This window comes from Malaclemys terrapin, chromosome 3 (assembly GCF_027887155.1).
Source record: "Malaclemys terrapin pileata isolate rMalTer1 chromosome 3, rMalTer1.hap1, whole genome shotgun sequence".
Lineage (NCBI taxonomy): Eukaryota > Metazoa > Chordata > Testudines > Emydidae > Malaclemys > Malaclemys terrapin.
In genome coordinates this window covers 82,876,133-82,893,880 of record NC_071507.1, presented here as the reverse complement: position 1 = coordinate 82,893,880, position 17,748 = coordinate 82,876,133, and the positions used below count along the sequence as shown (strand labels likewise).

The 17,748-nt window shown below is 39.4% G+C and overlaps 1 protein-coding gene across 2 annotated transcripts in view; it reads left to right on the top strand.

Moving 5' to 3' along the window:
• SMOC2 (SPARC related modular calcium binding 2) overlaps positions 1 to 17,748 on the top strand; it is a 176,151-nt gene that overhangs the window by 135,607 nt on the left and 22,796 nt on the right. The gene's annotated exons all lie outside the window — the stretch shown is intronic.

The window sequence follows — 17,748 nt, the reverse complement described above, 5'->3', positions numbered from 1 at the left end:
ACAAGGTCCTCAAATAGGGCTTAAATGGGACTTATGTGGTTAGTAGGCCTTGGGCTGACCTACTTCACAGTGGTGAATTTCACCTATAGGGCCAAATTCATCCTGGGTGTAATTCCACTGAAGTCAATAGTTACTCCAGGAATTGTTTTGACCCATAACTCACTATCCTGCCCCTATTGACGCCTACAGGAGACTGGCCATTGACTTCAGTGGGGCCAAGACACCAATTACTCCAGTATTTAGTGACTCCCAAGAAATTAAATTTGAAGTAACAACACTCTCACCCTTCTCTGCTTGTAGGTATAACACTCGAATAGTTAGTTGACTGTGATTCTTTTGCATATTGTGTCTGTGTGTAAAGAATATATTTCTGGATAGCTAAACTGAAAAAATGGATTTTATATTTAGTTCTGAGTATGGTGGCCTCTGGTCATTCTGATCGCTAGCAAAAATCTTTGAAGAAACTTTTGCCAGGGGGGATAATGCCAGTTTTCACACTTCTCTTCTTTACTCAAACTGGCAGTGTTTTTATGCAGTGCAATAATGAAGATTTGACCAAAGACAGGAACTTTCTGCCAATGAGACTATTTAAGAGAGCTTTCCATGCTGTAAACTTCCACCCGGTAATTTTGGTTTAGTAGGCAATGAGCTTTTGATTCTTTCCTTTCACCCTACAGTATTTTGCATTCTATCAGCTTTAACCCCACAAACCACTGCTGCAATGTGAACTCATAATTACTATGCATTCTATGTGACACAGATTTGGTTGCTTATATTTATGTTGCTTACCCTTAAATAACCTTTGACTTTCAAGTGCTTTGTACTATTTTAATCTAAAGACAAGTAGTCCTGGTGAAGTCAGTGCAACTACTCACACTGCAAGATTTTAACAGCTGATTAGCAAGATTTTAACAGCTGCATTACTATTTATTATTTCTCTACTTCTGTTAGAAACGATTGGCCATCTCCTCAGCTGGAATAAATCAGGATAGCTCTGTTGACGTCAATGGAGGTATGCTGATTTACACCATTCCAAAGCAGGTGTTGCCTCAGACTGGCTAGGCATGCAACAGAATAAGGCTGATGGTATCTGGAACCAGGGCTTTAAACCCATGCTTTCCTAAAAAAATGCCAGTTTTTACATTTCAGCATCTTCTCCACCCATTGTTAAGAAGCGTATATAGTGTACCTTGACCCAGCATAGAATTTGCTTAGGCTCAAAGTTCATGTAAACAAGGAAGTGATGTTGTCATTGGGATTACCACATAGGGCTAGGTTGGTCAACGGATGAGCAGATACCCTTGCTGTCCCTAATCCATTTCTGCAATCAGTTGCAGTAGGCAACAGCGCTCCACAACCCCCAACATGGAGAGACTCATGATACCAGCTGCCCCAGCGATAGCTGCTCACTTTTGCCAGCCCTCCCAGATTTTCCTTCTTATGTAGCTATCTATTCATAATGCTGGCCCTGTCTCTGTACCTACCACCCTGAAAGAAAAGTACTTAGATGAGACACAAACTTGGATCTAGTAGCGCATTGAGCTAGTGCCAGATCACTGCAAGTAGCTGGTCTTTAAGGGCCTAGTTATGCTATCCTTTCACTTACTGAGAATTTATAAAGAAGTGTACTCCCACTGAACACAGTGAAATTATTCTTGGAGAAGTGCTACTCAGTTAGAGTAACAACAGTAGAACTGGGCCCTTTGTGAGTATCAAAGAAACTCTGTAATCCTGTGTACAGTTTTATAAAATGTATTACCGTTTCATCCAAGAATGTTCTGCTTTTACATAACTTGTATTGATGTCATAGGGGCATAGGACTGGAAGGAACCTCCTGGCTCACTGAGTCCAGTCCCCTGCAGTCACAGGCAACTGCATTGTATAATCCCATTCATAAACTTATCAAACTCTATTTTAAAACTAGTTAAGTTGTTTGCCCCCACTATTCCTACTGAAAGTCTGTTTCAGAATCTCACTCCTGTGAAGGATAGAAGCCTTCTTCTGATCTCTAGCCTAAATTTATTCATGGCCAGTTTATATGTATTTGTTCTTATGACAACATTGTCCTTTAGCTTAAAGAACTCTTCTCCCTCCCTGATGTTTGTCATTATATGCACCAAAGCCTTTTGATACAGAGGTTCTAAATGTGACAAGTTAACATTTCCGAGTCTGATAATGAAAGAAAAAGAACAAATAATGATAACCCTTATAGATGTGTTAACTTGCTAATTCATTCAGGATGTATTCCTTGGGTGATCTTATGAACTAGTGCAGCAGCAGTATTGTAACTTTCCAAACCTGGAAAACCCATTTCCAGAGTGTTCTTCACAATATCATCGGAGTTACAGGGGTGACCACATTTATCATTTACTGGAGCTGGGAGAATGGTTTGAGCAGTAATGCAAAGCTACCCCAAGAAGTTGTGTGGCAGATTCCAGTACCAAAAATGCTGGGCTTTCAAAGTTGGCAGGTGTATTACATTACAGCTGAACGTTGCTATGGGGAATGAGCACTCAATGTGCTCATTGCCAAAATGTGGGTGGCAGGAGCCTTTTGGTTTTAATAAACTTTGTACAGAATTCAAACTGTACAAAGTGCTGCTGTTTTGCCTATCTGCCAGTCTCAACATGAGGTCAAGTTTTATCTCATACATATATCTACACACTCCACATCTTCATATGGACTTATGTAGGACATAAGATGTGCATAGTCCTTGTACTAGTCCCCTATGTGAACACATGCTAACTTGAAATACAATACACAATGGTGTGGAAGATATTTCTGAACACAGCTGACTGAAAATTTTCCATCAACACTTTTTTTTTTTTTTTTTTTGGTCACAAAATTGGGTCTGACTAATATTTCCCCCCAACCACAAAAAGTATCTGCTTTCTGTGGAAATTTTTTTGACTTCATCATTGGCACCTGAAAACTAACAAGCAAGATGGTACACCATAAAAGAGACTGTCTGGGCCAGGATTACATTTCTTAGCTAGAAGTAACATTATCTTGTGAAGGAAAAATAGTGAGGCACACGGGCATGAACTAGGAAATATAATTAACCTGGATTTTCAGATTTAACTCTTAATTTCTATGGTTTCGTGGCTTTAAATAAGACCATTAATATTGTTTACATTTAATTTTGGTTTGTTTAAATTTCCATTTTCTTTAACACTGTTTTTAAAGTTCCTATAGCCATGATACTTCTCCTCATAGCAAGGGCTAATTTGGGGGGAAATTTTAGTTAGGGTAATTCTCAAACTGTAATACAATCTACTGGTTTGAGTTCATATGCAGATGTAGTAAATCCATGTGCTGAAAAAATCCTGAAGGTGCCTTTTTGATTTGTGCTTTAATATTTTAATCTAATTCTTCATTTCCAAATATTTCCTTAGGGCCAGATGATGATCTCAGTTACACCAGTAGAAATCAAGACTAGGTCACTAACTTCATTTAAATTATTCTGGATTATTATTGGTTTAAATGAAATCAGTATTTCACCTGTTATAGTTTTACCCTTCCTGGCTGTACCTTGGCTCTCCTCAAAGACCAGCTCCAGATGCTTCCTGCTAGAATATTGGCTCCTGATTAGGTATCAGATTAGTCTGAAGAAAGGATCCTATGACACTTCTCAGAAAAGATCAATATTTGTCTCTCGATATAAGTGGATTAACTGGCACCTGAAAGGTTTAGTGTTTAATATGTGGAGTTCATGCAAAGTCACAGCCTAAGAGGGATCTGAGCTAGTAAAATTTCCTTTAGATTTCTAAAAGTTCTCCCTTAGATTAAATTCTGAATTCACAGTTTGGAAGTGAAATATGGACAAGGGAACAGTATGTTCTGATGAGGGCCGAAAAAATGTAATTCACATTAATTGCAAAGACAACTCTTGGCATACAATTTTTCACTGGCTCTACTGTTCTAATGTGGTGCTTCAAGTCCTAGCCTTGAACAGCTTATACTGTGCAGAACAAAACTCATGATTTGAGTTTTGTAGGAATGCGGCATAGCTAAGTACAGCTTTTTTTGGTTGTTGGCAATTTATTTTCATCCCATAGTTTCACAGGGATAAGTTAGTCTTCACTTCCTCTCCACGTAGAATGGTTCCAGCACTGAATGGCAGTCAGTCTTCAGACACATTCTTAAGTGTTTTAATGCTTAGTACTTTGTTTATTTTTAAAGGCATTAATTAAGTGAATATTTCTGAACAGAGAGTATATTCCTATGAGTTTCTGATTGTCAAGGCAATTGCTCAACTGGCGCACTTCTTTCTCCACTGAATTGTGAATGTAAGAGGATTATATTTTTATGATGTAACCAACATTTTCAATGACTGAGCTAATATTTTAAATATCCCTTTCTGTTACTAAGTCTTAAGCTCTAAGGGGCCCAATCTAGAAATTCCCTGGCAAAACAACCAGTGAAGTTGATGAGTGTTTTGCCTGAGCTCTATACTTATCTTCCTGAGACCTATACCTATCTTCTTAGCAAGAGAAGAACCGATAACTTGCATAACTGGTAAATGCTTTTTGTGTTTGAGACCAGTCTATTTATTTAAAAGTTGAATCCACAACTATAGAATGTAGTGATACGAAGTGACAGCTCTACCCTTTGCACACATTAAAACTGGGTACAAATCACATGAACGGCAAGTTTGGAATAGAACACTAAAGACAATAGAGCAAGATAGGTAAGAAATACGTGTTTGATTGCAGAGACAAATGAGGGCTGTGGAAATTCTGAATGCAGTAGAATAAATGTTTCACTGCACAGGGTGGGAAGGACACTGAGAGTCTGCACAGAGCAGCCACACTTCCTGGGGAGTATTCTGAGCATTGCTCAGCAAGGCTCAGTACACCCTAGCACAGCGTGGGACTGAAGCAGCCATAAGTCCTGCATTCGCTGAGTCTGCAATAGTAGCTCCAGAGCAGCTGAATCTGGGGAGAGGATTCTGTCCTCATCAGCCTGTTTAGCTGGGCTTTGTGCTGGGAAGAGGATCTGGCTTTAATCTCATTAGTTGATCATTATTTTCTTGATCTTACCATGGGCAGATCAAGGAGCAGTACTTGAAGAAGAGAGAGAACAGAGAATACAATAACAAAACAAAATAGAACAAAGTGTTATAATTTTTTGATATAATACCTAGATTGTAATAGCAATGTAACACATTAGGCTTTAGGTTATACAGGAAGCCAAAGCCTGTAGTTATTTTTCAAGGCTCTGTAACTTTCATTCAGTATTCTTGCTTCCTGGATGGCCTGTCCTGATCCCCTTAGCCATATCACTAGTGATTTATCTCAGCCACAATTAACATTCATTGATTATTTTGAAAAAATCACCAAAACCCTAACTAACTTAAGAACTGTTTAATGCTTCCAGTTTAGTGACAGTTTACTGAATAATACAAAGTGAAATTTATAGTAAAAGCAATTCAGCTAGCAGTAAAGCACCATTGGAAGACAGAGCTGTGCCAATGGTAGCAAAAGAGAAAAGCAGGCTAATTAAAATGTGCTATTACTGGCTTGGCCACAGCATTTCCTTCACTGCTCAATTAATAACTTTTAAAAAATGTTATGTAAATTTTAAAAGGGCTAAATTGGGAGCAATAAATTCTGACTGTATTTGCTTTCCAGCATATTTTTAAAAACTGTATTTGAACGGAGTGAGGGAGAAGTTTATAAATTCCTCCCTCCCACCTTCCCATAAGAGCTTTTCATACTGGACCTCCTGTTGAATACTGCAGTCTTCCCAAGTGTGTGCTGCTCTATTCCATAGTTAATGTGTCTGTTCTGGAGGACAACTAATATAGTTGCAGGAAAGTGACCTTATAAACAGATGCATGCTAAGACAGGAAGCCTTTAGTCATTTATTTGTCCTTAGAATAGAAGAGTCTCCCTTGAGCATTGGCCTGCTAAACCCAGGGTTGTGAGCTCAATTCTTGAGGAGGCCACTTAGGGATCTGGGGCAAAAATCAGTACTTGGTCCTGCTAGTGAAGGCAGGGGGCTGGACTCAATGACCTTTCAAGGTCCCTTCCAGTTCTAGGAGAGAGGATATATCCTGTTGTGGTTTTTTTGTTTGTTTGTTTTTTTTAAGTCTGGTAGAGAGCAAGTCTACAGCTGTGATCCCTTGCATCATCCTCTCTCCCACCCTCTGATAAATGAGTTTCTGGTCGTATTTTTGGTATAGTAACCAAATTATGGTTAAGTAAAAGTGTGTTATTCCTGGAAAATAAAGGGCTAAATAGACATCACTCAAACTCCATTCAAGTAAATGGAGCTATGCTGATTTACAGCCATTAAGGATGTGGACATAAGGAGCAATCCAGGCCCCACTGAAGTCAATGGGAATTTTGCCATTGAGTTAAATGAGGCCAGGATTTCACCCCTAATATTTTTGGGTGGGGGAGAGGAGTTAATAGTTCTGGACTTCTATGATAAAGGTCTTGCAATGAACATATAGCACATTACTATTTTTCCTTGGTGAGAAGCCTGGGCTAAACCAAATGAAGCCTCTTTTGCAATAAAACCAAAGCATAACTTAAAAAAAAACAACCCACCAACAACACACCCTCCAAAACAACAACATATAATTCTGGGAAATTTCTGGGTGCATGTAATACATTAAATCCAGAAACTAGAACACAGTACAGGAACAGATTTCTTGTTGTTAGCCTGTACACATCTAAAATGATATCCTCCTGGAAAACAGGATGGGGATGTCCATTTTTAGAGCTGATTGAAAAAGGTGTCAAGTTTTTCCTGATTTGAGGAGGGAGGGGATATTTGAAATTTTCCAACCTCCTCTATTAATTTCTGCTTCATATTCGAAAGCTGCTTACTTACATACACAAGAATCATGTTGTAAGAATCAGTTTGAGTAATTTGATTTAATTGTTACATCTGAATGAGCACTGCCATCAACATCCAAATGAGACAATGGTATAGAAGCATTATAAAGCCATGACAAGTCAGTCAACAACAACAGACTGTAACCAGCAACCCCCACAAGCTGTACAATATTGTATATTACCAGCTTAGCAGCACTCAAAAGGGTCTGAAAATACCCATCAAACAAATGAAAAAACAAATGACATTCAAGAAAAAGAGAAGGAAAGAAACATCCACACCCATTGAAAAGTGGTGAAAAGGAGCTTTCAGTCTATAACTGAATGACCACTAGAGGTGGAGATCATCAAAACTAACTTCACTATCCGCCACAAGAAATAAGAGAGAGCCGGATGGTGCTCCTACTGAGATCAGTGAACCTCAGTGGGAGCTGGATTGAAGCCAATGTCTCTTCCTGCAGAAGTCCAGTGATGAAAAGTGAACAGCTAGCTCACCAATGGGTTTTTTTAGTTGAGAAATACTTCCAGTAAACTTAAAGAAGCCATTAAGGTTTACTGGAAAATACACTAGTATAGCTGTGGCTCTTTTTTTAAAAAAAGCATATTGCCTACACAAGGGCTATGGGGGGAAAAAAAAAAGAGGAAGAATGGCCCCAAGTACCATTTAGTCTAATGAAGTCTTGGGTTTCACTCCGCCAAAACCAGCACTTCTTGAAACCCACTTGGCACTGTTTATTGATGACAAGTATTGAGCCTGTAGAAAAATTGTTGACTTTTTAAAAGATTCCTAAAAGCATGTAGCACTTACCTCTCTCTGGAGACAAAGAAGCTTCAGAATTCAGGACACTGATCCCCCCTCACTTGTCCTGCACATTAAATTAGTCATCATTTGCCTATATTACAGGAAAAGGGGAAATGAAATTGTGCATACTATTTCTATAGCGGAATCTAAAAATTATTAAAGGATCCAAGGGGGAGGGCAGAAAGATGTGTGTTTGATTTAGAAAAAAAAAGGGGGGGTGGGGCTCAGAGGAGGTTATGGGGGAAATCAAGATGGCTTTTTTCTTTTGAAAAAAGTCTGTATTAGGGAGTTAAAGGACCACAGAGCCCTTAGAAACAGCTGGTTGGAAATAAGACTATAGATACTGGTGTCTTATCTGTGCTGGGCATAAAATCCTAGTGCAGAGTGAACCTCTTATCATACTGGAACCCAAAAGAGATTAAAATATTTCCACACACCCCCACTGAACAAACTTTGACACTCTTTCCCCTCAGCTATTAAGCTTTGAGAAATGCAGGAAAAACAGTTGTAATTTCTGGTACAGTGAAGACATGGGAGAGGTATCTCCTAACAACCCGGGGGCAACTAGGGAGCCGCTTCAAAGAGTTGCCAAAAAAACAAACAAATCACACACTACCAAAGAATTCCTTCCCACCCCCAACTGGGCAATATTCAGTCCTGCATTATTGACAGATACAAAGTCTGATAATTAACTGGAAACAAAAGATTCTCAGCTTCCCAATGATGCAAACTCCTATCCCTGGAAGTCCACAACATATTGGACAGTGAAGACATGAATTTTTTAATGCATAGAAAAGCTACTGTAAGTCACTTTTACATGTTAAATTTATTAGCTATGATTTTTCTCTCCCTCTGAGCTCTACAGCAGTGTTTCCCAAACTTGGGACGCCGCTTGTGTAGGGAAAGCAGGCTGGTTTGTTGAAGGACATGCTAGCCACCACTTCCTGCAGCCCCCATTGGCCTGGAATGGCGAACCGTGGCCAGGGGGAACTGCGATCAGCCGAACCTGTGGATGCTGCAGGTAAACAAACTGGCCCGGTCCACCAGGGACTTTCCCTGATGGGCCGTGTGTCAAAGGTTGCCGATCCCTCATTTAACCTAACTATAAGGGTAGTTAAGCTCTGGAATAGGCTTCCAAAGGAGATTGTGCAATCCCCATCACTGGAAGTTTAAAGAACAGGCTGGACAAACACCTCTCAGGGATTGTCTAGGTTCACCTGATCCTGCCTCAGCACAGAGGGCTGGACCTGATGACTTTTCGAGGCCCCTTCCAGCACTATATTTCTATGATTCTATGTTATTTCTCCCCTTTATCAAGAATTGTGACATGCTTTCCAGAAACACATCTACAGACTTTCTTTAATCTTACTCAATTATTAGTTGAATTTATCCATCCAGATTTACATCAGCTATTTACAAAATGTCTTATATACAGGATTTTTTTTCCTTGTCAAGCCTTATTTTGGAATACGAAGGCCACGTTTACACTACCCGCCGGAAAGACGGGTAGTAATCGATCTATCAGGGATCGATTTATCACGTCTCATCTAGAGGCAATAAATCGATCCCCGAATCAACACCCGTACTCCACCTCGGCAGGAGGAGTAAGCGGAGTTGACGGGGGAGCTGCAGCAGTCGACTTGCCGCCGTGAGGACAGCCAGGTAAGTCAAACTAAGATACTTCGACTTCAGCTACGCGAATACCATACCTGAAGTTGTGTATCTTAGATCGATTCCCCGCACCCCCAGTGTAGACCAGCCCAAAGAAATTGAGACTATTTCCTCTAAATCTTCTTAACATAATCCACTTCATTTCTCACTTCACTTCTCAACTCCTTTTCCCATTTTCACATGATCAGTGTCCATGATTTTTGCCACTCCTTCTGGTCTGTGGCATGAGTTTGTAGGTCTTAGAATTCCAGTCCTTTGCCAAGAGAAGTTTAAAGAGAAGAGTTTTTTCAATCTTATTTTTGGTCTTCCATGCCCTTTCTTGATGTCTTCTTCCTTCCATGCTTTCTTTGCTCTTCATTTTTCTCCCATTCTTATCACGTGTCCAGTCCACTTCAAATGTGCACTTTTGCAATCTGTCATAGTTCATCTTCCCCCTAATTTCTTCCATGCACATTCTGTCAACCCTCCGCTTGCTTGCCATTCTTTTCAGTATACTATTTCATGCTACCGGTATCTTCTTTTGTTCCATCTCCTTAAAACCCACTATTTTCAAACAATAGAGCAGGCAGGGACAAACACTTTACCTTTCAATTTGTTACTTAGTTGCAGGTATCACAGTACTCCTGCCACCTTTTTCACAGCTGCCCATGCAGAATTCTCCAGCTCTCTCTCTGATTGCACTAAGTACACACATTTTTTTTCTTCTGACTCAGCTTCTCTCCTGAAACTTTAAGCAAGAGCTCTTCTTCCACCTTCGCTATTTGCACAAGTTCATAGTTTAAAGGTAAATGCAAAGAAAACTGATCTTCAAACACAGATGCCTACTCAGATACCGTATTTACCTATTCCTCTTTGCTGTCAGACAAAAGGGCCAGATCATCAGCATTCGTTAGTTTTCTCTGTATCGCGGCTGTCCTACTTATTAACGCAATACCAAGACTGGAGAGAAGTGGACTCAGCACACTGCCTTATCTCAAATCCACCATCACCTCAGAATTCTCAGAAATTCCGTTTATCATTACTACCTTAGCTAGGGCCTAAATCCAAATGATTATAAAATATACATAGACATTTGTGTGTATTGGTTTGAGCATTGACCTGCTAAACCCAGGGTTGTGAGTTCAATCCTTGAGGGGGCCATCTAGGCTGGGGCAAAAATCTGTCTGGAGATTGGTCCTGCTTTGAGCAGGGGGTTGGACAAGATGACCTCCTGAGGTCCCTTCCAACTCTGATATTCTATATTCTCTCTCTCAACAGTGGCTTTGTAATCAGCTCACTAGATATGGGTTTACTGGAATGCTTGGTAGCTACTTGCTTTTTATTTTATATAATCCACCCCATTTGTATAATCTTCTTATTCATTTCCACAATTATAGAAATGTAAAAACTATGGGCCAAATTCTGCTTCTGTTTACATTGCTCTGAATTGAGAATAATTCCATTGTAATCAGTGAAGTTGGTCAGGATTTACACTGGTGTAAATGAAAGCAGAAACTGGCCCAGCATATGCAGCCCTCCCGACAAAGAGCCAATTATAAACAGTGGAGGACTCTTATATTCGCTGTATCTGCATCAATTTTTAACAGTGAAATACTCACAGAAGGCCAGGAATAAATGGGATCAGTTTGTCCAGAAATAGAAGGGTACAAAGCAAACAATGCCTCAGAAAAAGGCTGCTAATTTTTTATTGTATTTATTTGCAGGGGTGGTGGTGGAGGAGTTTGGAATACCTACATTGAATTTTCCAAGATTTAAATATACTGGGCCAGACTCACTCTGTGGATTCTGCCAGCTTGTTTTAGAAGAAATCAGCTTGCTGGCCCCTAACAGTGGAAAGTCTGCCTGCAGTGGGATTATAGAGGTACAAGCCATCCACAGCTCCTGCTACAGCAGGGGACTTAGAGCCAGCCAACACTTGCTCCAAATATGGCTAAGGCCAGCCTGGGAATGAGCAAGGCCAGCTTGGCTGAGAGATGTACTGATCTCTGTATCTTCCTGGGAACCTCAACCAAAGGGGCTCCCATGGAACTCCAGATGGGAATTTAAGATGCTTCCTCACCAGGGAAGGCATAGGAATATCTATTGGCACAATTTTCCTGTAGGCACCATTGGGTGCACATTGATGTTTCTGCACTTGTTTCTGCAGGGATGAATCTGTCCCAGTAGTATTTATCCACCACAAAGTACAGCTTGATTGGTAGAAACCAATTAACAAAGGCGGGCATATTTAAGTGTGAAGGTGAATTTAACTTTTCCAGTCATCACTGTGGCTTTTCAACATTTTTTTTGGTTAGAAGTCAGGAACCTCTCTTACTAAAAATATGAGTTGATGCTTCTAATAATAATCTGTGCATTTGGAAGGAAGAATGTGTGTACACAATATGGGGCGTACTAAGCTCTTGGCGCTCTGCTAATTAGACATTTCTCATAACTATAACCCGCCCTCTTTAGTCATTTAATGGGATGAAAGTTTTCATAACTGCTTGAACAAAGCCTATTTCAGTATCATTAGAGCGCCAGCTGGAATCCTAGGGACTGAGATTATTGGAACTACATAAACAGCACCTAAGAAGAGTTCATGCTCTATCTGGCATTGACATGGCCATATTGATTTTAACCAGAGTCACAGATAAAAATAATTAGCATTAAATATACAACCCTGATGTCAAATTGTCAGCTAGATCCAGCTCCCATGGAAATCAAGATACATTCCTAGGCTTTCCTGCCAAAATCAGTTTTTGTTCCCTTAATTCCTTTTTTCTCTTCCTAATTTTTTCAGGAAAAAAGAAACGTTTTCTCAGTCTGAATGGTGGGGTTGACCTACTTACTATTTTTTGTAGACTATAAATTGTAGTGACAATTGTTGAAATATATATTTCTATGTGTCAGCAATCCTCCTCTTTTGGTGACACGTCCTCTGTTGTAATTTTTTGTCCCTAGTTGTCTTCTCACTTTGTTCTTGCTGCTGCTGCTTCTTTTTTTAAAGAATTAGGGCAAACAGAGCCATCAAACTCACATACGCAGCCAAACTGTTTACGTGGCCAGTTCATTACCTTCTAGCATTCTGCATATCTAATTTACATAAATGTTTTATGGGCAAGTTTGTGCAGATTAAGCTCACTGGATATGGAAGATTTTGTTCAGGAAATACATTGTCCTTGCGAAACATTTAACCCAGTAGGGACTACGCAAATTATTTGTCTGAAGTATCCATAAAAATGAATCTTTTGAAATATACATCTTGACTCCTATATTAACACTACACACAGTTCTATGGGAGTGAAACTGCTGGATCAAATCCTGTATTGCACAGACATACAGCTAACTTGGCAGCTGAATCTATAAAAAAGATTAATGGACGATACAGTGGCAGTGAATGTAAGGTTCAGAAGCCATGTTTTTACTTATAGCTCTCTTTATGGCTTGTTTAAGGAAAAAATGCACTACTGTGGTGCTGGCATTTCCAGTGTTTATAAAAACAGGGCTTGCTGTTCATCTCAAGTTGTATTTACTTTTGAAGTTCATTAATTTCCCTGACAGAGGCAGGTGGCTTGGTGAAACCAGGGTCATTTGGGAAGCGCGAGTGTTCTGGGAGAATAAAAACTGGCTGCTTATTCTACAGTGAAACCTTGTTTTGTCAAATTCCTCAGCTGCTTGTGCTTTGAGCTTAGAAACCTCACTAAGCATCTGGGTGAATGCTTTATTGTTGCTAGCTATCATTCATCTCTAGCTGTGGGGTGTCGTGCAGGCAGACTTCACTTAATAGTCACTTCATGTGGAAGGTTGGAGGGGGAAGAGGCAATGTGAACAGATGCACAGTGGTCTGATTCTCTAGGGTCAGCCCATGCAAAATCTCCCCTGGGAAGCAGAGAATAAAACCACAGTATACTGGAGAAAAGAAAAATGTATTTCTTATCATAATACGGTTATCTGAATGGGTCTATTAAATCTAGACTCCCGATTCCAAATAAAAGCGTTTCAGATCAGGACTGAACTTCATGAAAAATTTGACCGTTGGGGCCTGACTCTATAAAGCTTTAGAAATTCCTTAATGCAAAAGGACTGTTTGAATACATACAAAGCTAGTTCACTGTACATTAGGTAAGGTACAGTAACTGCCTTCCCCCATATGAATGTATTTGAATACAGACATGAAACCACACACAAAAATTGTGGGGACTTGTACTGAGAACTGTAGCAGCCTGGAGGGGAAATCAAGATGGTACAAATGTGAAGAGACATGTTCCCCTCATCTCCTCCAGTAGTTGTGCCAATGAATATATCTATTCCTAAATGTCTGGGTGTAAATGTATTTTTTTTTATTTAAAATAAGGACCAACAGCACTGGCTTGTGCTATACTTGGTATAGGCAGACATGAGGCATACTTCCCATGCCTCACACCTCACATACTTACATAACTATCTATCTGACTGCTGACCTTTTCTTGAGCAGAGACCAGCGATACCAAATTGCATGAGTCTGAGAGACACTGACAAATGGGAATTAAGATGACTCAACTGGCTTGTGATCAAACCAGAATTTGAACCCCGTTCACCAGAAGTGAAAGACTTGTTCACCAACCGCCCAACACAGCCACCCACAATCTCTGTTTTATCTCTATTTATATATAAGGCAGGCCACATTAATACAGCCAAGATAGCATTGAGTCCCATTTTATACCCCGATTAATACAATATGATTTACAGGTAAATAGGTAACAAGTTTGTAGAACAGAAGAGTCATTTTTGATTAAGGTCTGCTTTAGAAGATATAAAGATACAGCTCTTATATAGTGTTTTCCTTCTAAGGATTGTAAAGCACTTCACAAATATTAATTGAACCTCTCAAACTCTTGAGAAATACGTCAATATTATCTTTGTCACATAAATGAGAAAATTGTTACACAAAAAGACTTAATTACTTTTGCCTAAGGTAGCTAAGAAAGGCATTGGATGAGTTGGATGTAGAACCTAAGTCTCCTAAGTATCAGTCCTCTGCTCTTGTTACTAGAGCATGCTGCCTCTATTTTTATATGCCCCAAAACCCACACTGGACTCTAACCCAGCAAAGCAATTAAACACATTCATTGGGGCTACTCGTGCTTAATGTTAAGCATATGCTTAAGTACTGTGCCAGATCAGGCCATTTAAATTCAGGATGGGTGAAGCTTATGGAGTTGCTGTTTGCAAAACCATTTTTTCCCTGAACTCTAAAACCATGAATATTTTTCCAAGGTTGATTTAACTAAATAAGGCCAGAAGGGAATACTGTTATCAGCTAGTCTGACCTCCTATATAACACTAGCCCTAGAACTTTCCCAAACTAATTTAGGAGAACATTGAAGCTTGATTTAAAAATGGTCAGGATGGAGACTCCACCACAACCATTGGTAAATTGTTCTAATGGTTAATTACTCACTGTTAAGAATATATGCCTTGTTTCTAGTCTGAATTTGTCTAGCTTCAACCTCCAGCCATTGGACCATATTATACCTTTCTCTGCTAGACTGAAGAACCCATTATCAAAGATTTCTTCCCAGGTAGGTACTTATGACTAATCAATTCGCTGCATAATCTTCTCTTTGTTAAAATAGATTGAGCTCCTTGTGTTTGTCACTGTAAGGCATGTTGTCTAATCCTTTAATCATTCTCGTGACTCTTCTCTGAACTCTCTCCAATTTTTCAACATCCTTCTTGAATTGTGGACCCCAAAACTGGGATCAATGTCAAACCGAGATGCCTATAATTTCCTGCGTCATTCCATTTCCTTTTAAAATATTGGCACAACATTAGCTTTCTTCCAATCTTCTGGAACTTCCCCAATGTTCCAAATCTTATTGAAAATCAGCATTAATAGTCCAGTGAGCTCCTCAGCCAGGTCTTTTAACACTTAGATGCAAGTTATCCAGACCTGTTGATTTTAAAAATCTTCTAACTTTCATAGCTGCAGATTAATATCTGCCGTAGATACAAGTGGAATGGAAAGAGTGTTGTTATGACTACATCTTCTGTTTTCTTCCTAAATACAGAAGAGAAACATTTATTGAACACTCCTGCCTATTATGCATTATTATTGATAATTTTACCTTTTCCCTCTGGTAATGGACCAGTACCATTATTAAGACTCTTTTTGTTTCTAATATACTTAAAAACCTTCTTTTCATTGTCCTTAACTCTGCTTGTCATAGATTTATTCTTCTGTTCCTTTTCCATCCCTTATCAATTTTCCCAATTCTGATAGATGTTCATTACTATCAACCTCCCCTTTCTTCCATTTGTTAAATATTATTTATTCTTTATAGCTTTATATGCCTTCACTTCCTCTCTAAACCAGGGGGATGTTTTGTTTTTTGGGGTTGTTGGTTTTTTAACCAATATGGCTTTCTGGCACCTAGTAAAGTGTTCTTAGACAATTCACAATTATCATTCACATTTTTCTGATTAAATTCTTCCTCCCAGCTGATTGATAACATGTTAATCCCTTTAACTCAATGTCTGCACTGCCAAAGGTGTCTGTATTAGAGCACAGAATGTCTGTCTGCTGAAATTCGCTTGGAGCTTGCAGTACTTCTCTACCTCTTTTACTCCTCCCTCTTACTTTCTGTGCATGGCCTCTCCCTTTTCTTTTGTTCCTTTGTCCTCCTCCTTCCTCCTCTTTACTATCCACCATGTCTCTCTTTCATCCTCAGTTACTACACACTATTCTTTCCCTTCTCCGCTTAAATCTTTGGACTTGTCTACCCACAAAAATTGCACCAATTTAATTTAAATCTGTTTGCAAACAAATCTACTTAAACCCAAGCAAACCGGTTTTGAACATTCTTATATTGGTTTAAACCTCACTTGCCCCTGTAATTAGCAGGCACAAGCTAAACTGAAACAAGTAAGGCTTAAACATGTTTAAAGGTTTAGGGGCTTTTGCTGATTCAGTATTGCTTCTGTCACCTTCAGTTTTTGACCAAGGAATAGATTAGCTTTTGACATTCCACAACCTTGTGTGTAAACATTCAGTGCAATTTAAACCTGCCTTGTATTGGTTTAGCATGCACTTGTGATTTAGGGCTTATGTACATGCTGAATGGAACAAAAAATATCAGTTATTTCGGTTTAAATCTGGGGGATACTCTTATTCTGGTATAAAATGCCTTTATATTCATTAGTTAAGTTGATAAAGGGTCAATGTTAACTAAATGAAAAGCATTTTATACCGAAATGAGTGTGCCACTCTTTCATGATTTCTCTGTCTTCCACCCCCACACAGAATGCCCAACTCAGTTTTCTCCTTTCTCTCTTTCTTCACTTCCTTTCCCTCAGTACTGTTGAAAGTTGCACCTGCCCAGCAGCACTGTGTTTGAAAGTGCCACCAGTTTTAAAACTGCTACTGTTGCTGAAGATGTTGGGAAGGCACTATTGTGCACACATGCAGGAATAAATGCAATAATTGGTATTCCTGAAGGACATTCCCACTGAGAAGATGCAAGGAGGCGTGCTTAACCTAACATACAGATTAGTGGTCCAGTGGAGAAAGCATCCTAGTAATCCATAATGGATTGCCATCATGTAACTGGATCATCCTACTGTAATACTATCTGAGACATTTAATAAACAAACTGCACACTGTAAATTACTTCACATTAAGTCAGCTGCACTGCAGCCTGGTAGGCATACACTTTAGAACCATAATTTCATTCATCTCCATCTTTAATTTACCTTATTGTGCTTCTGTCATTGCAGGCTCTTAGCTGCCAAATAGTATGTATCCATTTCCTTAATTCTTATTGCACAGAAGCCAAGTTAAGGACAGTGTCAGATTTAACTCTGAATTTCCCTGCTTTTTGTGGGTAAAAGTCAAACACCCAATGTGATGTAAACATCAGTTTATTGTTTAATAAAGTACACTATATTGTATTTGGCTCCAGGGATCCATTCTACACAGATGCCAATTTTCAAAGGCTAGTTTGAAAGCCCAACACAACTAACCAGACCTCTGTTATTGGCCTCCAGTAGTTATTTAGATGCTGATTAGTAAGTTGACCTTCACTTTTTAAAAAATGAATTCAGTCTGCTGATGTAGTCCCTGATCCCACAACATGCCAAGGCACCCTCAACTCCCTTTGACCTCCGGGGAGCTGAGGTAGTTTTAATACTGCATAAGATCACATCGTGTAAAACCACTGCACTGAGCAATTGTAGGCCTTTTCTTTGTTCCTTTGTTTTAGTCATTTCACAGTTTCTTTTCTTTAACTAAAGATTAGCCACTGAGATCTGAAACCACAAGCTGTCAAATTTAGTGTCAGGTATCCATGAAGGTAACACAAATGCCAGCTCCAAGCTAAGGCTCTATCAACACTTCAGATTTCCAAGGATTAGCCCATTCCATGGTAAAGTAACATTTTAGCGGTTCCTGCTAGCTCTTGCTTTAGCTCAATT